This window comes from Hyperolius riggenbachi, chromosome 1, assembly GCF_040937935.1.
Source record: "Hyperolius riggenbachi isolate aHypRig1 chromosome 1, aHypRig1.pri, whole genome shotgun sequence".
In the NCBI taxonomy this organism is placed as follows: Eukaryota; Metazoa; Chordata; class Amphibia; order Anura; family Hyperoliidae; genus Hyperolius; species Hyperolius riggenbachi.
Genome location: NC_090646.1, coordinates 285,388,934 through 285,408,954, shown reverse-complemented (window position 1 = coordinate 285,408,954; position 20,021 = coordinate 285,388,934). Strand labels below are relative to the sequence as shown.

The following is a 20,021-nucleotide window of genomic DNA, read 5'->3' as shown; positions in this document are numbered from 1 at the left end:
CAGGTGTATATGTGCCCAGTATATGTAGTCAGGTGTATATGTGCCCAGTATATGTAGTCAGGTGTATATGTGCCCAGTATATGTAGCCAGGTGCCCAGTATATGTAGCCAGGTCCCCCCCCCCCCCAGGAGGGGAGAGTGAGGGAAGGAGAGCGGCACCTCAGGGTGCTCTCCCTCCATCGCTCTCTCCTCCGGAACAAAGTGCGGTGGCTGACAGAGGGGCGGAACTTACCTTCCGTGTCTCCGTCTGGTCTTGTTGCAGGCGCGGGATGATTTGCCCTACTCTGGTCTGATCCAGACCAGAGCAGCGGCTGCGGCACCAGAGCTTCCGGCGCTTGGAGCGACACGGAAGGTAAGTTCCGCCCGCTGCAAACGCCTGACCGTAGTTCGTTCCGGAGGAGAGAGCGAGAGCACCCTAGGTGAGGGAAGGGGGGGGAGATGGCCCCCTTCTCCGCTGCTGCTCACAGCTCTCCCTCCACTGTGCTGCTTTCCTCCGAGAGCTGACACTGCGACACATACCCGAAGCTGCCGCGACACATGTATGTGTCGCGGCACATGGGTTGGGAACCACTGCCCTAAGGTAATAAACGCTATAACGGGCGAGGCTCCAAGATCAGGAAGTGCTTATATAGTAATGCCTAATTCCGCACCCTGACCACAGGAACCACAATTCCCATTTGTCCCTGCAGCCCAAGGAGAGAATGACTGTTTGGGCACAACCACTTTACTTGACTGCCATTAGAGACTGAGGGGCCTTTCACACTGGCACGGTGCATTTTGGCATTTTGCCGCTGCTTAACTCTAGCACAATGAAAGTCTATGTGTAAGTTCACATGGCGTGTGGTGCACTGTGCCTGAAGTACCCTATCTAACACGAGCGCATACCTACGTTACTGTGCGGCTCCTGTGGCAGACCAGAAGTCATTTAAGTCTATGGGGACTGTAATATGTACGAACAGAGGCGCCAAGCAGAGTAAAACAATGTTCTAAAAATGATAAAAAGAGGGAAGTCGAGGTGGACTTACCTCCCTCTGGTAGTGGACATATACTCAAATGGAGAGTAAAAAATATACAATTTATTCACAGCTCCATAAAATCGCAACGCGTTTCGCGGTCAACAGTCCCGCTTCATCAGGCAGTACAGAAGCATTTAAAACTGGTTCAGGTCCATAAGGCGTGTGAGCGCCTCTGGGAAAACGCTTTATGGACCTGAACCAGTTTTATATGCTCCTGTACTGCCTGATGAAGCGGGACTGTTGACCGCGAAACGCGTTGCGATTTTATGGAGCTGTGAATAAATTGTATATTTTTTACTCTCCATTTGAGTATATGTCCACTACCAGAGGGAGGTAAGTCCACCTCGACTTCCCTCTTTTTATCATTTTTAGAACATTGTTTTACTCTGCTTGGCGCCTTATTACAGCACGATTAAGTCCACCCCTGGTGGAGGGGTTCTTTCCCCATTTTCCTATCTACAGAGAGCGACTTTTATACCTGAGTGGGGTCAGGTACTCATACTCCCCACCTGCCTGTCAAGTGGTTACCTGATGGTAACCCACCTTTGTGAGTATAAGAACCTTTGACATTACATTATATATTGAGCTTACCAGACAATATTGCACTATTGGGCTCTTGGTGTCCTCTGTTCTGTTTTTACAAGTCTATGGGGACGAGTGTTTTTTAAAATGACTGCTGCAAGTTTTACACTTCCTTGAATGTCATTGATTCGGCCACAGGAAGTGAATGTCACTTCCTGCTTGGCCTGCTTCCAGAAAAGGATTAAGGTAATGCTCTTGATGGACATACTAGGATGGTTACCATTAAACTGTATTTTTCAAATAACATTAGTAGCACCCACATGTCATCAACCAGCATTAATACACCTAGATAAACATTACCACAACACACAAACCATGCCAACAGCGATCTCTCTTCCTAACCAGCAATATCAAAAACTGTACTAGTATGTAGAGAAATAAAAAAGGAATTTAACCCACAGAGTACTCGTGTAGAACTTTTATTTTAAAGGAAATCTGTCCTTAAGAGAAATATAAAAGGTAGCAACTTTGCCACCCCCCGCCCCCCCACCCCCACCAATAAAAAGAAAAATAGATCAGTTGCCTGAATTTAATTTTGGGCTTTTGGCTTGAGTCATGACACAGTGGTGACCTCGTAGTATTCAGATTCCAGATATATATCGCTTCATCTTCATACTTTCTCTGGATCAGAAAGTCAATAGAGGCTGAGGATCATCATAAAAAATCAGTCAAGTGACAAAAAAAAAAAAAAAAAAAAACACTCGAAAGGCGGAAGCCAGCTCATCACTGCCACCTATTTTTCCTTTAACAATTTATTTTTTCCGACACAACCTTTTCACTGGTTTAATATGTTCTAGTCTGGACTTCCATTTAAAATAGTGCTTGAGAAAAAACTGGTCAATGCCAAGCATAAAAGGAGCTTCCAAAAAGTGCTGCTCTGTATAAATGAGCATCTGCTCTTCCTCTCTGCTTGTCTTGAAAGATTACCATATCAATTAGCCTTATAGTGTAAGCATATCAAATTAAAGCACATTAAAATAAAAAGAATGCAAATGTGACCTTTAGCATCAATGTTGTGTAAGCATATTGATAGCCTAAAGCAAAAAACGCTTTAATATTCCAAGTGGAAGCAGTTCCAGCAAAATATTTTATATTGTCCCACTAGCATGATCCCCAAATAAACTTCAATGGAGAAAAGGGTTTTTAACCACTTAAGGACCAGGGCTTTTCTGAATGATCTGTGCTGCGTGGGCTCCCCAGCCCACAGCACAGATCAGGTTTCAGTCAGGGCGACCAGACTTCCCCCCCCCTTTTTTCCCCACTAGGGGGATGTCCTGCTGGGGGGGTCTGATCGCCGCCGGCTATCTGTGTTTTGCCGGGGGGGGGGGGGATTCTCAAAGCCCCCTTCCGCAGCGATTTCCGCCCTCCCTCTCCTTCCCTCCCTCCCTCACGCTGTGGGCGGCACAGGACGGCGATCCATCCTGCGCCGCCTAGGATAGGCTTCAGCCTATCAGATGCTGGCGATCCCCGGCCAATCAGAGGCCAGGGATCGCCGATCTCCTTTACGGCGCTGCTGCGCAGCAGCGTCGTATGATGTAAACAACGGGGATTTCTTCCCCGCATGTTTACATTTAGCCTGCGAGCCGTGATCGGAGGCTCGCAGGCTGTTCACGGAGACACCCTCCGTGAACTGACATGGGACGAGCGGCCGTTTCAATGGGAAACCACTTGCGACCTGCCGACGCCTATCGGCGTTAGGTGGTCGTTAAGTGGTTAAGACTACCAAATATAAAATATATCAACCCAATTAATCCAGAAATACACCTGACAGCCTGCTCCCTTCTATAAAGAGTATAAATCAAATAAGCTATACAATAAACAATGGCCCCTGGAGGCATAGATTGTTTTTTTTTTTTCAACAAAAATGCATGTTGAGATCCAAAGAACCTGATTCCTAACTTTCTTTGTTGGTAGAAAATTACAGTTTATGAGCAGATTTAAGTGTACTATTAGGTGAGGCCTAGACAGAAAAAATACAAAAGGCAAAATAACATACCTAGTTCAATATTTTAGAAAGATAATAATAATTTTCAGTACCATGTTGTCAATAGACAAACTTTACATAGAGTTCAGGTTTTGACTGGAAGTATCGTTTCTCCATGCTCTCAGTCCAGTTATTCAACCACCTGGTCCAATTTGCCTTCGGGACTCCTTGTGAAAGCTTCGGAAATACTTGTGTCTCCGAGTACTTCGGAGACACACTGCGAGAGACGGGTGGTTGTACTGCACACATGCATCTGCGTACGGAGGCGCACAAGTGCGGAAGCACTTAGGGACGCAAATGTTTCCGAAGCCTTCCAAGGAGTCCCTAATGCATGGAATTTCAACAGGGGGACAGCAGTGGACTGAGGGCATTGAGAGAGGACTAGAAAGGCTCTATGGAATCCAGAGCCATTCCTCTCCATAGGTAAGCATCTGACTTAAAATTTACTTTAAAGTGTAACTGAGATTTTTAATATGGGTGTATCTATACTTGCCCGGGGCTTCATCCAGCCCCATGATGTGCGTGGACTCCCTCAATGTCCTTTCCTTTCTCTCCATATTCTGGCCGGTAATCTGGCCAGTCATGCTCTTCTGCAAATCCAGCAATCGGAAACATACTGTGCAGGTGTAGAACGCTCCTTGCTGCGGAAGTGCCATAGGGGGGCACATGCATGGTCGAGTCCTACATGCGCAGAAGAGCGCAACCGGACAGATAACCGGCGAGGATAAGGAGAGAGCGCGTCCTAAATTATGCAAATTGTATTAATTGTGTTTAAATGTCATAAAGATTAAATATTTTAATCTTCAAGGCTTTTCCGCTCGTGTGCATTGCAATCCTGCTTTTGCAGAATATGCAACAATACATCCCATTGTGAACAAACCAAATTTATAGGAGAGCCATCAGGTAATTAGTCACAATTCACTATGATAAAGGGAGGAACTTATATTGCTAGGACAGACACATGCAGCCACTTGCATTGTATTGATGCTCTAGCAGTACTCCTGGAATATAATTCCCACTTGTATGCGTTCTGTAGGAGGCGTGTTTTGGAAGTCAACTCAGCCTGATCTCAATCATCGACCATGGAGACAATCTGTGCCTGCTAGTGTCATACAGCTAGTGATCAGGACCAGTTTCAGTAACACACTGTGTGTGGTGTATCGGTGGGGGATTAGGGACATATCAGTGCTGTGGTGTGGGCCATTTGCATAGGCTGAGCCGGGTATGTTGCTGTTCTTGCTTACAGATCACATGGCCAGCCCTTTGCTTAAAGAGAATCTGTACTGGCCGATTCGTACAATAAAAAAACATACCAATCAAGTCACTGTGATCTCCTGGATCCCTCTTTGCCGCTTCCACCACTCCTTGCCGCAATCCTGGCTTTTAATCGCCAGTTTTAGGCAGTGTTTACAACACTAACCAGGAAGTGATGCATGTATGTATGTATGTATGTATGTATGTATGTATGTATGTATGTATGTATGTATATATATATATATATATATATATATATATATATATATATATATATATATATATATTTATTAGGTTACAGTATACTACAAGTTGTTATTACAAAGTGAATTATCTGCACTACTGTCAGGGATTCTCACAGTTTCTCAGCATGACAAGCTGAAACACAGAGCAGAGAGCTGTCTGTGAGGGATAAACAAAGCACACACACAGAGCCTGCAGGGGGCGTGCAGAGGGCATGCATAACTTCTCCCTATCACAGCAGAGGCAGTGCATTCCACTCTGTGTCGACAAAGCCTGACAAAGGAAAGAAGATTAGATATATTACAGAGACAGTGTAACTAGAAAAGGCTGCACGTAATCCAGACCACATTAGAACAGGTATAGGAACTTATAGGATAGAAGAAATAAGGCTGAAAATTTTGTTACAGAGTCTCTTTAAGGCTTCCTTCTTAAACTTGCAACGCAAGATTATCCAGAAGTGACAGAAACGTCATCTTTCTGTAGATGGTCTCACCCATCCCTAGAGGGTGGATCATACTGTATATGTGTTTTAAGAACTGCTCTATTCTGTCTCCTCCAACTGTGTCCTCCTGGATTATACAAGTGAACTCCTACTTCAAAACTAGAAAAATTAATAAATGAGCATTTTTTTTCTAACTTTATTGAATGATTGTTGTAGCTAACAGCAACAATGATTCACAAGACCATTCTAGAACACACAGGGTGACTAATTAGGATGTAGAATCTACGTCCTGGAACCTTAACCAGTTAATGAAGCTTTATATATCCTGAGCGCCTCTTCACTCTGGTTTGTGCCAAGATTTATTTTACAGGGGATGGCTTGTGCTTTTCAACTGCAGTGGCGTGGCCACTTGCAAGTGTAATCTACATTTTTTCAAGAGTGCGACCTACTACCAGCCAGATAATACTGGATTGCCCAAGTTGAGGCAGGGCTGTGGAGTCAGTACAAAAATCTTCCGCCTCCAACTCCGACTCCTCAATTTATGAAACCTCTGTCTCCGGGTACCCAAAATGGCTCCGACTCCTTAGTTTAATACTTACCAGGGTTGTGGATTTTGTACAAAACCACCCGACTCAGACTCCCGACTCAGAATCCTCAGTTTATGAAATTACAGACTCCGACTTCAACTCCGACTCCGGGTACCCAATATTGCTCCGACTCCACAGCCCTGAGTAGAGGCGTGCTGATTTTCTCCACCTGCTTCAATTGTTTGGTTGCCCCCCCCCCCCACTGCAACCCATCTTTGTGAGTATATTTCATGTCGTTGATTCATTTATGTCAGTTAATAGTGACATATTACACTATTGACTATCACTATCCTAAAGTGATCCATTTTTCATCTCCCCCTTGGCTCCCCATTCAAAGATACAGGAAATGAATGTAGCACGTTTGTAGGACTATGAGGCTAATATCAATTTAAAAAATAACAGTAGTAGTTCAAGCAGTCAATGAAGAAAATCAATTTCACTATGGTGATAATGATCTAAAACATTCTTGTCATTTTCTGCATCTAGTAACAAGATGAGCTTAGGAAATTTAATGCATGGAGTACCACACATCCCAATTAATTTTACAGCAAGCACCGAATCTCCTTCATAAAAACAAACAAAATCATGTGGCATAAAGTACACATTACACTCTAGGTTGATCATAAAGCAACTTGAACCATTTTTTTGTTGTTGCAGACACTTGCTATTACTGCCAATAAATGTTTAAAGCAATGCACGCACTTACACTAATTTATAATGCATGATTATCCATTTCACTTAAACAGAAATGACAAATTTAATTAGTACAATGATCTATTTAAACATCCCTGCAGCATATATGGATTTATTATGACTGGCTCTAGAAAATATTGATTTTAAATCCTTCACTCATACTCCATTAAATCCCATCACTTATACCAGATAACAATTACAATAAATGAACAAAATCTGTTTATTTTACATAAAGTAAATGATCATATTACCTAGTTATTGTTTCACTGTTTATCTCTAGTGATCATGCAACACTGATCGCGAAAAGAGGTAACGTGCCTGAATGAATTTCTATTCAACTTCAAATTGTAAAAAGGATGTAAACTGACCACAAAAAATCAGAGCAAAGTGAATTAGTTAGAAATTGCAGTACATATTTTTATATCTATAACAGTGACAGATCAACCTCCTCCACTTTAGTTTACTTTAGTTTCATCAAAGCTAAATTCGAACTCATTGACTGGGGGTTTAATTGGGATAAAAAATACCGTATAAACAGCCATGGTCCTAATTAACTTTTCTCTGGAGTTTTCTCAAGATCTATTTTTCAACTTATCTATAAAATACCTTTTCAGCAACTCACATTGAGAGTTTAAAAATAAAAACTAGGCAAGGAAAGTGATATCAATTAATTTACTTAAGGGCAACTTGTTTTAAAGGGAATCTAAGGAGTGACGGTATGAAGGCTGACATTTATTTCCTTTTAAGCAATACCAGTTGCCTGGCGGCCCTGCTGATCCTCTGCCTCTAGTAATTATAGGCATAGACCCTGAATAAACATGGAGCAGATCAGAAGCTACATCCCAGTTTCAGGTGTGTAATTCAGACACTACTGCAGCCAAAAAGATAAGCAGAACTGCCAGTTTATTGGTATTGTTTAATTGGAAATAAATATGGCAGCCTTTAAATCTCACTTCAAATTCCCTTTAAATACTGTTTTGCTTGCTAGGGGCTGAAATGTATTTTATCGAGAATGTGAAAAAACTCAGGAGAAATGTTAAGTGAATTCAGGCTAGTATACTCTCTTACCCAGGGCTATGGAGTCAGTACAAATATCCTCAGACTCCATCCTTTTTTTTTTTTGTTTCAAAAATTTTTTATTTAGACAAAAATTCGGAAACATTACAGGAAATATACTTGCAAGACTAAGGGCTGGTTCAGACGGACGCTTGCAGAGCGTTTACAGCCAGCGTTCAGGGCTTGGTGTTAAACGCTCCCATTCAAGTGAATGGGAGCGTTTGTACCAAGCTTTCAAGCGCGTTTACACAAACGCTGCGTTTGGGTCCCGATTTTCCCTGCCGTTCAAGGAGCCCCTGGAAGCTACATGTAGCTTCCAGGGGAGGTTAACCGCGACGGCTAATGTCTCCCTAGGGGAAGAAAAAACGCGACCGCATCCAAACGCACACGAACGCTGCTGAACGCGACGCCAGCAAACGCAACGCCTCCAAACGGCCGTCTGAACCAGCCCTAACACAGTATTCACGTTTCCCAAAGCTGCAAAAAGGCAACAATGTTTTAAAGGCACTTTTTGGCAGAAAGAACAAGATATGCACATTTCAACATATAGTCTATGCTATTTCAGTGTTTAATAAATCACATAATTATTTGTAATCAGTTTACATATAATATTCAGAAGTTCGTCTTTACCAAAAGCAAAATAACAGTTCTCTCTATTTTACTATCAACATTCAGGTAACACACTCCCCCCATCAGAGCCCCTCGGCTCCCACCTCTGTCCACTACCTCCCGAGGGCCGAGCCTCGTCCCAGCTCCATAAGTTGGATTCATCCACACTCCCCACCACTTTACCCCAGTATTTATCAGGGCTTAGGGAGAATTACCCAGAAAGGGAGCCCCCCAAGGTACTTTCCCTTATCAGGTATGTCTCACATCTCTACTTAATTCCCAAGCATCGTTGTTTTATACATTTCAGTGTCTTTGAAGTCTATCCATTGGGCCCATGTTACATAAAATTTGTGGGATCTGTCTAGTTTCACCGCTCTGAGTTCTTCCATAGAGTGGATGTAGTCCACTTTCTGGAACCATTCCTTCATGGAAGGTACTCTCGATGTTTTCCAATACCTCGGAATTAGCACCATAGCTGCATTGAGGAGATGAATCAAAAGGGAGTTTTTATAGGATTTCACCGTCAGGTCATTATGGTGTAAAAGTAAGGCCATTTTGTTAAATGGTACCGAGAACGAGGAGATTTTTATGGACCATTTGTGGACCTTCTTCCAGTAAGCGACTATGCATGGGCATTCCCACCAGATATGATCATATGTTGCAGTGGTATTGTTACATCTCCAGCAGTTTGCTGGATAGTCTGGGAAAATCTTATGCAAAGATTCTGGGGTCTTATGCCATCTAGTTAATATTTTGTAGTTTGCTTCTTGGATGGAGGAATTTACTGAACACTTATGGGTAAGTATAAAGATATTTTCCCAATCTATTTCCTCACCCGTGGGCTCTAATGATTTTTCCCATTGATCGGTGAAAGATAATTTTGTTTCAGGTTTCAGGTTTTCCATGCATTTGTACATTAGAGAGACCGTGTGGGGTACTGACTCACCATTTTGACACATCTCCTCAAATCCTGTCAAAGTTCTGTTTAAGTTTTCCTTGTGGTTTGTACTAGCCAGGTATGAGCGGATCTGTCTATGAGGCCATGGGGGGGATCTTCTCTCCCATATAGGAGTTTACTAGCCTGTTCCCTGTTCTGAATTGGAATGCTTTAAATTCTGCATTGGGGCGGGCTGTCTTAAGAAAGGGGCCTTTCTGTCCTGGACCAAAATCATTATTAAAGATCAAACTAGTGAGAGGGCTCACCGTGGATGAAATTTTAAAAAGTTTACATGCCTTATGGAAGGTCTGCAGTGCATTCTGTATAAGGCTAAAGTCTCGGATTGTATGTTTTGCAACTGGGTTAGAAATCCATGGAATGCCCCGCACAGGTTGGCCTAAGATCTGCTCATCTAAACCAGTCCACAATTTATCCTCTCCATGGCAGGACCAGTCCACGATTCTAGTGAGTATGCAGGCCATTTGATATCTCTCGAAGTCGGGGATGGCCGCCCCACCTCTTTGTTTGGGCAATGAGAGAATATGTTTGTTTATTCTAGGGACAGAATTGTTCCATATGAACTGTCCTATCTTGCTTTGTAAACCCCGGAGATATTGTATAGGGATGTGGATCGGCACTGCCTGGAAAAGGTACAAGATACGAGGCAACACATTCATCTTGATTATTGCAATACGCCCAAACCAGGACATTGTCAAACCCTCCCAACGTTTCAGATCAGTAAGTATAGTGCTTTGTATTGGAATAAAGTTCAGGTCAAAAAGCATCCCAATGTCCCTTGAGAGTTTTACCCCCAGGTAGGTAATCACGCCATCACTCCACTTGAATGGTAGAGTTTGCTTCAAATCTGTAACTACTGATGTTGGTAGCGTAATGTTGAGAATTTCAGATTTTGTTAGATTCATTTTGAAATTGGATAGAGATCCATACTCATTAAAAGCGTCTATTATAGCCCTCATTGCGCTTTTGGGGTTGGAAATAAATAACAAGATATCGTCAGCAAACGCTGCAATTTTTACATGTAGATTTCCTACCTGGATTCCCTGGATACCCCCATGCAGATTGATAGTGCGTATAAATGGTTCCAAGGTCAGAATAAACACCAAGGGCGATAGTGGGCAGCCTTGGCGTGTGCCATTACAGAGGGGGAAGGATCTGGAGAGACATCCATTAATTTTAATCTGAGCTGTCGGACAGTTATACAGGGCCAAGATTTTATGTAGCAAGGTAGGTCCCACATTAATGTAGGACAATACTTCCTTCATATAGTCCCATGCTACTCTGTCGAAGGCCTTCTCCGCATCCACTGAGAGGAGAAGGCCCTCGACATTTCGCTTTTCAGACTCCATCCTTGAGTCCTGAGTTTAGGATTCCACCAACTCAGACTCCTCAATTCTGACCCCTCTAATTTACATATTGTATTACAATCTTGTTGATTGAAAGTATGTAACATAAAAGAAATCTTATCACTGCCACTTGAGCATTTTAAATCTATATTTATATGGCATCTGATTTTGGGAACAAAAAGCTCCAGGCCAGGAAGCTGACACTTTACAATGACCACCCTGGACGATCATTATCAATGTGAATGCTCCAGCACATTGTCTGTATAATAAGATTCACCAGAGCCCCATATCTGCTGCATTTTCATTTTCTATATCTATATATAGAAAAGGCCAGGGCCATTTTCTGCAAGGGGGCAGAGTTATGTACTGGAACCCAGCTGATACAGGGTTTCAGTGAATCTTATTAAACAGAAAATGTATTAGGACATGCTAACTTTTAAGCATTAGCATACCTCCGAGTTTTTTTTATGTACCTCTGTGTTTTTTTATGCACACCAGAGATGCATTGTAACTTAACTTAGGATATTGCTTCAACCGGCTGGCATGAAAAGTTGCCGGGTGGGGCGCAACGGGAGAATGCAGGGCCGGCGCAGCTCTGCTTACAGTATTAGAGGTTGATGAGGAGGTGAGCCAATGACAGCTGGGCGCTCACCAAAATTAGCTGAGTGGAGCACCCAGTTAAATGGGCCTGCTCCCTGGTGCGGTTTGTTATGCACAACTGGCACACAAAACTGGTATTGTATCCGTCATTTTGCTTCTTTGTATTCAGTTACCATCATTATTGCTATTCGAATTCTAGTTTTCACTGTAAAGATTTTCTGATCCTTAAGTGCTCATTCCAGGCACAAATGTTTTCCTAGATCTATATAGATAGACAGCTCAGTTGCAGAGCTTGTTTTTGTCTGCGTTTAATGTTCATGGTCAAAAATCATGGTCAGAGACAGTAGCTATGTACTGCATCACAGACACTGCTATAGGCAACAATCTACTCAGAGAGATTCAGTATCCCTTCTCCTTGCAGTATGAGCAGTATGATGTATTCCAAGCAGCAGTAGCCTTGCTCAAAGAGCCTGAAGATAACCACCTGAACTCATCTGCTCCTGGCCAAATGGACAACATTTTAAGACAGGATTTTTATTCACTGCAGAAGCGCTATATTTCTTACAAAGATATTTACCTTATGTGGTAAAAAATACGTTTATTGAGTATTCCTTAAGATTGTCATGCATGCAGTAAAAGTTCAGTAATTTACCAAAGAACTGCATGACATTCACAAATATGTTTACCTCATGCAGTATTTCATTCTGAATTTTAAGGTATCATGCAGTATTTCATTAGGTACTTGATGGATTAATGCAGTGCATGGAAAATGCAGAAGATGTAATGCAGATGGCATTTGTATGTATTATACTGACAATTAAAGTGCAAGGTGCATAAAATTAATAAAACATTTGTATCAGTTCAAAACCATTAGTATCTTAACCACTTAAAGACTGCACTGATTGAAATCTACACCCTGTTTGGCACCTGTCATTTCTGCCAGGGTGTAGATTTGGCCACTCTCCATTGCAGTTCACACACATTTTAATGCGTGCGTTATGCAACTGACCACTGTGAATCAGTGGCGTATCTGGGTAACATAGCGCCTATGGCAAACACTGAAACTGCGCCCCCCCCTCCCCGAGTCTCCCCTGTAAAAACGGCATCCTCTCTCATGTACATTTGTTATAGTCTCTGGTTTTTAGCGTTGATTTTGCTGAAGTTACTTTTTCTGAAAGATCTCTTCTTATTTCCTCTCTGTACTCCATTCTAACACTAACCTTCCCCTTCCCCTCCTTTTAACACCCAACACTAACATGTGAGATAACTAAGTACTTTGTAAAGTGCTGCAGAAGATGTCAGTGCTATATAAATACATAATAGTAATAATACAGTAGGACATCAGACTGTGACTATGGTAGGATTAGATTGTGAGCTCCTCTGAGGACAGTCAGTGACATGACTATGTACTCTGTAATGTGCTGCAGAAGATGTCAGTGCTATATAAATACATAACAATAATATGGTAGGACATTAGACTATGTCTATGATAGGGGTAGGGTGTGAGCTCCTCTGAGGACATTCAGTAACATGACTATGTACTCATTAACCATTTATGCCTCCAGGACGTAGCATCTACGTCCAGGAGGCCACGTGCGCGTCCGCGCGCTCCCGCAGCCGATCGCGCACGTGCACGCGCACTCCCGGCCGCGGATTCGGTAGCCCAGGAATCAATGTATCGGGCTATGGTGCTCGATCACTGATTTCTCTCCCCCGCTGAAAAAGCGACAGCTTCTCTCGGAAGCTACGCTTTTTCTGAAGCTCTGTCCCTCTAAGCGTACATTGTACGCTTAGAGTGACGTCATGTAAACAAAATCGAGATTGCCATCTTGTGGCCAAAAAGTAAAACTACAAGTAAATGGAAAAAAACATTACAATACACAAATATTTCCCCAAATAAAACTATTTATATCCCACCCTCCCAAAAATACCCACATAAAATGTTTAATAAAAAAAAAAAAAAACATTACTATACAAAAAAAAAACAACACAAATATTTACCTAAGGGTCTAAACTTTTTAAATATCTATGTAAAGATGAAATATTTCTCTCTATTTTTTTTTTATAAGCTTGTAAATAGTGATGGATGCAAAACAGAACGTAATCAAAGGAAATTCTCAACACTGAGAAATTCATTTACTCAAGTACTACAGAAATCTGACTGCATAAAGAAAGCTTGTGTCCATACAGGTGCAGCATGCATTTCTTCTTAAGTATGTCAAATGGCTTATCGAATAGTAGCTAAGGAAAACAGCTACACCCAGAATATATGAGAGAAAAACATTAGTGGCATTCCTAACACAATAGATTTACAAATTGCTTTTTGAAACAGAACTTTAATCGTTTTCCTCCAGAGACATTTTTCTTTAAGGCATTTATCAGATAGGTGTAACAAAAAGCTGTCACTCTCCTCTGAAAAATGGATACACAGAAAAACACCTTAATCAAACTGCAACACCAAAGAAGGACTATGCATACAAGACTTCCACATCCATTCAGCTGGTCATTTTCAATAGAATGTGTCTATACTAGAAGGCTGAAAGCCTGATCGCCATCTGCTTCAGGACTCAAACCCACTAGAAGCCTTTTCTAAGCACCAGTGATTTGAAAAAAGCTCATGCTAATGCAATGCTATGTTTGTTTGTTTTTTGTATAAAATTGCATCCCTGTAGTGGGATCACACCCATAGCATTACATTAGCAAAAGATTTTCAAATCACAATGCGCTCAGAAAAGTGCTCCTAGTAGGTTCCAGACCTCAACCCTTTGCTAAGAAAACCTCACCCATATCTGCAGTTCTATCTAGCTGGTTCTTGCATTATAAAACAAAACTTCCCAAAGGTTTCTAAATGATCCAAAATAAACAATTTAAGAACACAACCAGCATCTTCATTAGTACTGTAGCATACAAATGAATGCAGGGAAAAAGCTATTGGAAAGCCATCCAAGAAACACCATTTGGGTGCAGATGATTTATGTACATGACAAACCTATTCAGTAAACAGTCATTATGGCAAGAAATAGAGAAAAGTACAGCTTGACGCGTGCTTATGTAAGAGCTCGATACATTGGATAAGACCATTGTCAATGACCCAAAATGAATGTAGGAACAGTAACATTTCCTAGAATCTAATGAGGCCACAAAAGAAAAAAAAGAACAGTGGGCTGGCCTGCCAGTGTCACCTCCGGGTGGTAAAATACCACAGTCTTGAAAGTTCTCAGGAATTCACATCCAATAACTAAGGATCTGTTCCAGTTTAAACTTAAAGAACCGTGACTTCTCCCCCCCCCATGACCCAGCCCTAGAGAGGGTTGTACAGTAATGGGGAATGCAAGAGGGGTTCAAACAGTAAAGGGAAGAGCAAAAGGAAGAGAAAGCGGTGAGGAAAAGATAAGGCTTGAATCTGAATATTTAGAGGTACTTTTGGAGCCACATAACATTTTCCCTACAGTTCTGTAAATTAGTCTTTGTTCATGCCTGGAAATTCAGGTTAGATCTAGGAACAACAAATCACCGGGAAATGTATCGTTAATGAAGGGAAGTACAGGATTATGCCAATTCTCGCCCAAATGTCATATCTGATGCAGCTGTTGCAGAGGTATTTCTTTGGCAAGGCCTAGACGTAAGAGGAGCTGGGGGGAGGATTATTACAAGGATGAGGTAGAAGCCAAAGTATAATATCAACAGTATTGCCAAAATTCTACAGCTTCAACAGACCCCGAAAATTTTACTTGCACCTTTTTTACATGTATGCGAGGAGAGACAGGTAAGCAACAATCAAGAGGAAAGGAGAAAAGGGGGGGGCTACAACTACAGAATTGAGTAAACACTAACATTGGCAGCAAGAATAAAGCTAGCCATAGATGTATTGATGTTTTTTTTTTATCAGGCATATTCGATCAGTCACTGATAGAATCTGCTAGAAATCAATGATGCAAATTATGCCAATTTGATAAATTTCCAGCTGTCGATCGCAGCGGTGGGTTAAGAGCATGGCAGTTGCAACATTTAATTAAGGGATGACCAACGTGCAGTGTTGGTGGCAGAGCTTACACTAACATCTGCCGATTGGGGGGTTTTCTCACCATCCCTGCCGGGCACTCCTCACTGTCATTTCTCTCCCATGGCACCTGTGTCACGTGACAAATGCTAGAGGTATGCCATGGAGCGACTATTGTTGCGCCTCTAGCATTTATCAAGTGACACAGGCTCCCGAGAGAGAAGACACAGGGAAGCTCGTCTGGTGGTGGATAGAAGACACATGCCAGCGGAGAGTTAGGTGTAAGCTCTGCTGCCTACAATCTGCACGGGCCGGAGAAGAGGGAGGGGAATGACACATAGATGGGGAAGACCTGGGAGACCCAGCAGGCAGAGCGTAGTTCTACAGATATCATGCTGAAGTCTATTAAATATCTGTGTCTAGTGTGTGGAAGGATTCGATCACTCTCAGATCAGATCTGAGAGGGATGAATCTGGTGGCCATCTATTAGTGTATGGTCATGTCAATGCAGATGGTAGAAAGACTAGAAAAAGCTGAATTTGGGCAGCTACTGTACATATTTGTAATACTAATGTTGCTCCCTCCCTGCTAGCAAAGTAGAAGTACCCAGCTGCACTCCCCTGGTTGTAATTGAGGCGCAACGATCCAGCCACCAGAGCACCAGGTGGCACTCAAATAGCTGTATTGCACTCCAGTGCACATTTATCGGCTTGAAGACGGGCAAATGCCTGAAACAGCATTAGGCCAGTGTCTGTCGGCATGATTTGTGACACAACTTCTCTAGAGTGTAGCTTTTGGACTCTACCCCCTCATGGTCTCTTAACACAAGGTGGCCAGCAGGCATTGATGGACTTTGGGTGTCTTTGGTGCCCATCTACTGCAAGTTGCTGGTCCTTGTTGAACATGAATTGTATTATATGGAAACCTTTTTGTATTAAAAGAGCTTGAAGTTTTGCATTATACATCTGAGTGTGCAGATCTTTCTGCAATACAGCTCCATCCCTGCTACACATTACCATGGACTTGTACTTGCCATGTAAACAAAGCACAAACCAGCCTGTTTTCTGCAGGGATGTCATTGTAAAATATAAAGATATAGCAACTAATTCAGTGTGACATTTTTGAGCCATGCTTAAAAAAAAAAACAACGAAATATCAGATTACTTGTTATGTATAAAATCAATAATTTGCTTTACTACTCTTATTATTTATGTATAAAGTCCCAGTGCTTCATGCAGAACATTTTTTCAGTCTGGCTTGCCTGGTCTGTAGTTCAGTGTACAGAGCCCTGGCTCAATCCATTATTCAGAAACATTATCACAAGCAGTACAAAGGTTACCTGTCTTCCCTTATTATGCACATCCACTGTTCATTGACAGACAGAAAAACTTCAGATTTTTGCAATGCCACCTTATTGCTATAACAGAGGTTAAAATATTCCAACCTGATAAAGTCACTGGGATGAAATCTACACCAGTTCTCCGATTTAGCTTGAAGCAGAAAGGGAAAGGGCCATCACATTGCTAGTGCGAGCTTCTACACAATATTTTCATATTATCTCCTTTTCACTATGCCAGAATGTATAGCATAAGGTACTGGCGAGTAACCACCTCTCCACCAAACACCTGAATGGAGGACAGAAACCACTCAGCAATGGTTTAGCAAAGTAAATGTTCCCCTGTCTTCTAGGAACTTTAGGTACTTCTAGAGCCTATTTAAATATACTGCAAACAGAACAGAATCCCACCTGTGGGAAGAGACTGGCATGTGTGCAAACCCATGTCAGATAAATGGAATCTGAAGTGAAAATAAACGTATGATATAATGAATTGTCCATGTAGTACAGCTAAGAAATAGAGCATTAGTAGCACAGATATGAGTCTAATATTGTTTCCAGTTCAGGAAGAGTTAAGAAACTTCAGTTGTTATCTATGCAAAAGAACCTCTCTGAGCTCTCCGACCCAACTTGGGGTTGTTTTCTGGAACACTTATACATCAAAGAAACAGTCCAAGACAGATTAAGATAACATTTTTAATGCAGGGAACTTGAAAGTGTCATTACCTCTGCTTGTGTTATATTTGCACTTACAAGCCACACTCTGTATTTTAAACTATACTAAAATAATGCAATGTTATAAAAAAAAAAAAAAAAAAAAGCTACCGGTGTATATCTAAAAATGTAAATACTATTTTCTAATATACTACTAATGCTCTATTAATTATCAGTACTACACATACAATTCATTACATCATACATTTTTTTTTCACTTCAGTGTCACTTTAATGAATATTCACCAGAAGCAGAGCCATATCTACAGCCTAATTACTTTGACGTGTGGCTGGTCACACCTCTCTAGGGAGATGAGGACTGTGACTTACCATAGCCACGAAACAGAAGAAACGGACCACTGGTTGCATGAGAGAAGTGGGTCTCCTGATGATACTTTCCCAAGATTTGCTCTAAGATCACCTGCTAAATCCCTAATTAGCAATTATACCTCTGAGATTTATTTTTTTTTAAACAGCAATTATGAACATAACAGTACATGGTGTGTCAACAGGATTATGAATAATAACACTTGAGCACTTATAAAACCGCACTTCTCATTAATCATTCCAATTTTCCCATAGATTTAGAGAAGTATGGGTGCTATTCAGAGATCAGAAGAGAAAACCTAGTGTTAGAAGTAGAAAGCACACCTTAAAACCAAAGAGAAAAGGAGAAAAAAAAAAGAAAAAAAAGGGGGGGGGGTGTTAATAAGACAAAAGGCTAATGTTTTCCCGGAGGTTAAGTACCAGCTATCCGGGAATTGTGCTGTGTTGAAGCGGAAATACTAGGGAAGAGATACTGGGGCGGGGTACCTCTGAGATTTTTTTCAGTCTCAGATTAAAAGTCATCGATATCAGAATCGGAGATGGACACAACAGTTAATTTATTAACTGCCTGGCCTGATACCAGTAAATAAAAAATCTAGTATTTAATAACTGATCGGCATCTTACAGCTCTAACTTTATAATGAGCTTTATATAATTAAAAACGGTGTCAGGAGGGATTACAAAACTTAAAGACAACTTTTTATGTGCAAGAAATTATGCTATCATAGATAGCTTATTTACAGGCCACAAGAGACTCAGGATCAGAACAAGATAGTTTTGTGCTCAAGAGAACATTTGCTAGCCATTCACACGCAAGTACAAGCTCCACATTAAATGCTTCCATTCAGTTAAAATGAAATGACTTCCTATTCAACAAGCTTATACAGAAGGCTTAAGCAAATAGAGGAAAGTATGTGCTGCCAAGGCTTATGTATAAAGCAATAATGTTAGATAACACACAATAGAAAAATATTTATCTTTCCGTATTACCATACTAATGTGCCTGTTTCTTAACAGAGCAATTCAGAACTTGGTAAAAAAAAAAACCTGGATTGGTTTTCAGAATTTTCGTTTGTTTCCAATTAGCATCCCATTAGTACATAGGCATGACATAAGGAACAAGTGCCAAGTATTTAATGCCAAAATTCGGAATGAACGTTTTACTAGATGTGTGTAGACATTCAGTGTCAGAGCACGTTTATGTTTGTGTAGACATTTATTGATTAGCTGATGCCAAACATAACGCTTCTGTAGTACATGGTCAGCCTAGACCAGGGGTAGGGAACCTATGGCTCAGGAGCCAGATGTGACTCTTTTGATGGCTGCATCTGGCTCACAGACAAATTAGTAGGGGTTGATTCACTAAGCTACACTGCTCAAGCAGCGCAGCTTAGTGTGGCAGCACAAGTAAAACTTTCAAAGTAGGCATGCTACTGCTGTAGCGTGTACTGCTAACTTACTCGCGCTCACCCAAAACGAACAGCTGCTCCAATTGTCCCACTCTTCATCCTGTCAGGTCCAATGACTTTGTAGGATGAGATCCCCGCACTTTGATTGGCCCAATAGACTGCCTGTCACTTGACAAACAGCCTATTGGTCCAAAGTGCGGGGATCCCATCCTACAAAGTGAATCAAACCCCAAGTCAGCTAGCTAATTGTACAAGCTGTTAGTCGGTATTTCTCCACTGCTGAAACCCAAGAGAAGCTGAGGACGTGTCTGACACTTCCCCTGCCTGGCGGATCAACTGTATACACATTACCATGGCAAAAGGGACATAAGCCCTCTGCTGCGCAGGTGCACTGTCCTAGTTTGAAACCTATTGTATGGCTCTCCCGGAAATACGTTTTAAAATATGTGGCGTTTATGGCTCTCAGCCAAAAGGTTCCTGACCCCTGGCCTAGACAATGAAAAATAAGATGACTTCAGATTGTCACCGTTTTCTGTTGTAGAAGAAATTTCCACACTTCACTGAGTAACTGCTTCAAATCTAATGAGTGAAGGCAATCCACGTACATCAGCCAATAGTCTAACTATTGTTAAGTCCCTTGCTGAAGCCTTGTACTGATTCCAAACTGACTAGTCAAATCTTCACCAAATCACCATACAGCATCCCTTTTCTGGTGCCTAAAAAATAATGTGTGCTGGAGAGATAAGGCAGTACATAGTGGTGATCAAGGTATCATTTTCCTTGAGGCTGTATTTACACTTTGATGTGTTGCGTTGCATCCCATTGAAAAAGCATGCTGCAATGCAACGCATCTAAGTTTAAATCAAGCCT

At 41.6% G+C, this 20,021-nt stretch overlaps 1 protein-coding gene across 5 annotated transcripts in view; it reads right to left on the bottom strand.

Annotated features, from left to right (window-relative positions):
- CSGALNACT1 (chondroitin sulfate N-acetylgalactosaminyltransferase 1) overlaps window positions 1-20,021 on the bottom strand; it is a 685,316-nt gene that overhangs the window by 402,803 nt on the left and 262,492 nt on the right. The window contains exon 1 of one of the 5 annotated variants that reach the window (XM_068233669.1): window positions 17,746-17,803. The exons of the other annotated variants lie outside the window; for them this stretch is intronic. The gene's annotated coding sequence lies outside the window, so the exon portion shown is untranslated. Of the gene's footprint in view, window positions 1-17,745; window positions 17,804-20,021 lie in introns of those variants that run through there. 5 annotated transcript variants of the gene reach the window in all.